Source organism: Dipodomys ordii, unplaced genomic scaffold, assembly GCF_000151885.1.
Source record: "Dipodomys ordii isolate 6190 unplaced genomic scaffold, Dord_2.0 Scaffold33, whole genome shotgun sequence".
NCBI classification, from domain to species: Eukaryota; Metazoa; Chordata; class Mammalia; order Rodentia; family Heteromyidae; genus Dipodomys; species Dipodomys ordii.
In genome coordinates, this window is record NW_012267249.1 from 2,242,112 (window position 1) to 2,247,669 (window position 5,558).

The following is a 5,558-nucleotide window of genomic DNA, read 5'->3' on the forward strand; positions in this document are numbered from 1 at the left end:
CTCTACCACTTGAGCCACAGTGCCACTTCTGGCTTTTTTCTTTTTGCTTATGTGGTGCTGAGGAATCGAACCCAGGGCCTCAGGCATGCAAGACAAGCACTCTACTACTGAGTCACCTTCCCAGCCCCTTGCAGGCATCTCTCAATTGCCACTGTCTCTTCCCTTTTTCTTCACTCTACTTTTTTTTTGAGCCAAGAGTCTTGCTATGCTGTCAGGCTGCTCTTGAATGAACTCCTGGGCTCAAGCAACCCTGCTATCTTAGCAAATTAAGCAACTGGGACGATAGGCATGCACCACTGAGCCCAACTTGACCTTTATGTAAATTGAGGTGAAATTCACATGACATAAAATTCACTCTTTTAGCTGGATGCTGATGGCATACCTGTAATCCTAACTACTCAGGAAACTGAGATCTGAGGATTGCAGTTTAAAGCCATCCCAGGCAGAAAAGTCCCCATTAGACTCTTATCTCCAATTAACCACACAAAAAACTGGTAGTGGAGGGCTGGGGATGTGGCTTAGTGGTAGGTGCTTGCCTGGCATGCATGAAGCCCTGGATTCAGTTCTTTAGTACCACATAAAGAGAAAAAGCTGGAAGTGGCACTGTGGCTCAAGTGGTAGAATGCTAGCCTTGAGCAAAAGAAAGTCAAAGATAGTACCCAGGCCCTGAGTTCAAGCTCCAGGACTGGCAAAAGCAAACCAAAAGACCAAAAAACTGGTAGTGGAGCTTTGGCTCAAAGTGTAGAGTGCTAGCCTTGAACTCAGGTACTATACCCAGAGCCTAAGTTCAAGCCCCACCATTGACAAAAAGTAAAATAAAATAATCACTATTTTAGACATTTAAAGAGTATAATTCAGTTATCTTTAGTATATTTGGAAGGTTGAACAAATGCTATCACTATAAATCCAGAACACTTTTATCACCTCAGAAACCTATACCCATTAAGCAATTACTCTTCTCTCTCAAACCCTAGCAGCTACTTATCTATCTTCTGGATCAATAGATTCACCTGGGGCTGGGAAGGTGGCTCAGTGGTAGAGTACTTGCCTTGCATGCCTAAGGCCCTGGGGTCAATTCCTCAGCACCACATAAGCAAAAAGAAAAAAGCCGGTAGTGGCGCTGTGGCTCAAGTGGTAGTGTGCTAGCCTTGAGTTGAAGAGCTGAGGGACAGCACCCAGGCCCAAAGTTCAGGCCCCACAACCAGACCCCCCTCCAAAAAATAGATTCACCCATTTGAACTATTTCAGACAATGAATTATCATACAACATACAGCTGTTTGTGTTTGGATTCTTTTTTCTTTTTTTTTTTGTCCATCATGGGGCTTGTACTCTAGACCTGGGTGCTGTCCCTGCGCTCTTCAGCTCAAGGTGAGTGCTCTACCGCTTGAGCCACAGCACCACTTCCGGTTTTCTAGTGGTGTATTGGAGATCAGAGTCTCACGGACTTTCCTGCCTGGGCTGGCTTTGAACCGTGATCCTCAGATCTCAGCCTCCTGAATAGCTAGGATTACAAGTGTGAGCCACCAGCGCCCGGTTTTGTGTTTGGATTTTTTTAAATACTATTTTATTTATACCCATGTATGAAAAAATGGCTAAAACTATCACATTTATATACATACTGAAAACAGGATTCAGTAACAAGTCATATTTAAATTCTATAAAGAACAATCATTAAAACACTGATTGGTTATAGAGAGCAGAGTAGGAAGAAAAGAGTAAGCTATAATTTTCCTTTTCATTAAAGAGAAGTACCGTCTGAAGAAAACTCATTAGTGACACATATCTACACTGCAATGTAAATATATATAAAGTTAGTGATCGTACTGATTTTATTACTTTTACTAAGCCATTTTATCTTCTCACACTCAGTGCAAATAAAACACAATGGAAGAAAAATATGTCCTTGTTATTATTCACAATAAGAGGGTCTGCCGTGCCCTTGCAGTCTGGGAGTCCTGAATGACAGAGACCACTCGATGGCTCATGTGGACCAATGCACCATTTTGATTCTGATCCATTGAACAGGATCCCATCCGTATGTGGTGACTGCACTAACTCCACAAGAGCTGTGACAGACTGAACCAGTTCAGATTATCCCCATTATCCCCAGTTCTCTCTAAAGAAAAGACCTTAAAAAGTAAATGTAATAACTGATTGTCTATAAATTACACCTACAGGCTGATTCTTTAGTATAAGGTGGAAAAGGGTGTTCTTTCCTACATACATACAGAGAAAAGTATTACTGTTGTCTAAAGATTGCTAGATTGACTTGTGTTTTTATAACAAGGTAAGGTATACATCAAAACCACCATAAGATTAAGAAACTTCCACAACTTTGATCAATTCTTCAAACAATGGAGCAAGTTCCTTTTCTAGGCTGACAATTAGCCCTGTGTTGGCATTGCTACTGCCTATGAAACTCACCACAAGAGTTAAACGATTGAACTGAACTACCTGGTAGATGTTATAGTAACCGATGATGCTTTTATTCTTTCCAAGTCCAAGTGTGCTCCCTTGGTCTGTTGCAAGGGCAAAAATAGAGAGGAAACCAGGTCACAAAGCATGTTGGGGAGCATTATCATTGGCCACTTTGATAACAGGTACTCAATCTCTATCTGACACAACAATAGCATGGAGTCCTTCAACACTTGGTAACTTTTTTTTTCTTATGTGGTGCTGAGGAATCGAAACCAGGGTCTCAGGCATGCAAGGCAAGCTCTACCACTGAGCCACCTTCCCAGCTTCACTTGGTAACTTCTTATACAGGACACTGTATAAGACATGACACTGCTGGTAAAATTTATTGAGATGTATTAATAGCATACATCTGCCATGACGAACCCCTTTCCCTCGCAGGATCAATCTTGCAAGCCTGGGTTTCTAGGCCACCGGAATATCCCCACCGTACTTGAGGTAAAGACGAATCCCCCAGCAGGTTGCTGTCGACCCCACCCCCACCCCCCCACCCCCGGTTGGCACCCCCGGAAGCATTTGTTATGCTTTCACAGCCAAGTGCTGTGTTTAGATTCTTTTTTTTTTTTTGTCGGTCGTGGGGCTTGAACTCTGGGCCTGGGCGCTGTCCCTCAGCTCTTCAGCTCAAGGCGAGCGCTCTACCACTTGAGCTACAGCACCACTTCCGGTTTTCTGGTGGTTTATTGGAGATAGGAGTCTCACGGTCTCTCCTGCCCGGGCTGGCTTTGAACTGCGATCCTCAGATCTCAGCCTCCTGAGTAGCTAGGATTACAGGCATGAGCCACCAGCGCCCGGCTTATAGAAGAGATTTCTTTCTTTCTTTCTTTCTTTTTTGTTGGTTGTGGGGCTTGAACTCTGGGGCTGGGCGCTGTCCCTAAGCTCAAGGCTAGTGCTTTACCACTTGAGCCACAGCACCACTTCCAGCTTTTTCTGCTTATGTAGTGCTGAGGAATCGAACCCAGAGCCTCATGCATGCGAGGCAAGCACTCTACCACTGAGCCACCTTACCAGCCCCTGTGTTTAGATTCTTTAAGCAAAGTGTTTCTAAGGTTCATCTATGTTGTGGCCTATATCATTACTTCATTCCTTTTTATGGCTGAATAACATTCCACTGTATGAACTTAATATATATCATTAGTACATTCATCCATTGATGAACATTTAGCTTATTTCCACTTTAGGATACTTGGAATAATATTGCTTTCAACATCTATACACAAGGCTTTTTTGGTGGGGGACAGGTAGGGATTGACTCAGGGTTTTTCAAGCTACCTTTGAGCTACCTCACCCATGTATGTAAGTTTTTGAGTATAAACCTTCAGTTGTTTTGAATCTATACCTTCAGTAGCAGAACAGCTACATTTAGACTTACGCATATACCTAAGTATTCTGGTGGCTTCACAACCTTGGTAATATTTCTTATTTTCAGGCTTATCATTATTATTACTACTATGCATATCTTTAATTGGTGTGAAGTGATATACCATTGTGTGTGTGGGGGGGGTCAGGACCTGGGCATTGTTCCTGAGCTTTTTTGTTCAAGACTAATGCTCTACCACTTGAGCCACAGTTCCACTCCTGGCTTTTTGGTGTTCAATTGGAGATAAGAGTCACACAGATTTTTTCTTGCCTGGGCTGGTTTCGAGCATTGATCCCTAGATCTCAGCCTCCTGAACAGCTAGGAAAGCCACTGACACCCAGCTCATTGTGGTTTTGATTTACAGTTCTCTAACAACAAATAATGTTCATCATTTTTTCATGGGTTTAATGGCTATTAGTGCCTATATATATGTATATGTGTGTGTGTGTATATATATATATATATATATATATATATATATTTCTTTTGAGAAATGTTTATTTCTCAGCCAGCCCGGGCAAGAAAAATCTGTGAGACTCTTATTTCCAGTTAACCAGCAAAGTTCAAGCCCAATACCCAAACACACACCAAAGAATCCTTTGTCTACTTTTTCTTTTTGTTTATTTGGTTTTTGCTGTTATGGTGGTGGTGCTACTACAGTTTGAATTCAGGGCCTTGAGTTAGGCTGGCACTGTCCACTGAGCTCCATCTGTAGTTCTGCTTTTTTGATTTTTAGTTTGGAAATGAAGTCTAGTGAACTTTTTTGCTCCAGCTGTCCTTAAACTTCATTCAGATTTCAGCCTCCTGAGTAGCTAGAATGACAGGCACAAGCCACCAGCACTTGGCTCTTTGTTCTTTTCTTTTCTTTTGCCAGTCTAGAGCTTGAACTCAGCCTGGGCACTATCCCTGATCTTTTGCTCAAGGCTAGCATTCTACCACTTGAGCCACAGCGCCACTTCTGGCTTTTTCTGTTTATGTGGAACTCAGGGCTTCATGCACTCTACCACTAAGCCACATTCCCAGCCCTTTTTGTTCATTTTATACTTTAAAAAAATTTTTATTGAGAAAATACCATACAGAGAGGTTACAATTACACGGGCAAGGTAATGAGTACATTCCTTATCAAGCATTGTTGCCTCCTCCTTTGTTTCTCCTTCCCATCCCCCCCCTCCCCATTTTAAAAATTGTGTTGTCATTGTGTTGTTGAGTGGTGAGGACTTACTACTCTCTGGATGCTAAACATTTATCAGAGATGATTTACAAATATCTTCTCAGTTTCCCATAATGTCCTTTCTTTTTCTTTTCTTTTTTCTCCTTGTGCTAATCCTGGGGCTTAAATTTAGGGTCTAGAGTGCTGTCTCTTAGCGTTTTCTGTTCTTTATTGGCAGTCTACCACTTGAATACACAGTTCCACTTCTGGCATTTACTAGTTAATTGGAGATAAGTGAGTGTCTCATGATCTTTCCTATGCAGTCTGGCTCTGATCTGTGATCTTCAGATCTCAGCTTCTTGAGTAGCTGGGACTATAGACATGCTCTAGCAGCAAGCTCTTTTCCCTTTCTTGTTTATTTACACACACACACACACATACACACACACACATTTCTAATTTTGATGAAATCTAATTTGCTAATTTTTTTTTTTTTTTTGCCAGTTGTGGGCCTGAATCTGGGTGTGGATGCTGTCCCTCAGCTCTTCAGCTCAAGGTTAGTGCTCTACCACTTG

General features: G+C 42.1%; 1 pseudogene; it reads right to left on the bottom strand.

Moving 5' to 3' along the window:
• Positions 1-2,176: 2,176 nt before the first annotated feature.
• Positions 2,177-2,835, bottom strand: LOC105986027 (annotated as a pseudogene).
• Positions 2,836-5,558: the final 2,723 nt, after the last annotated feature.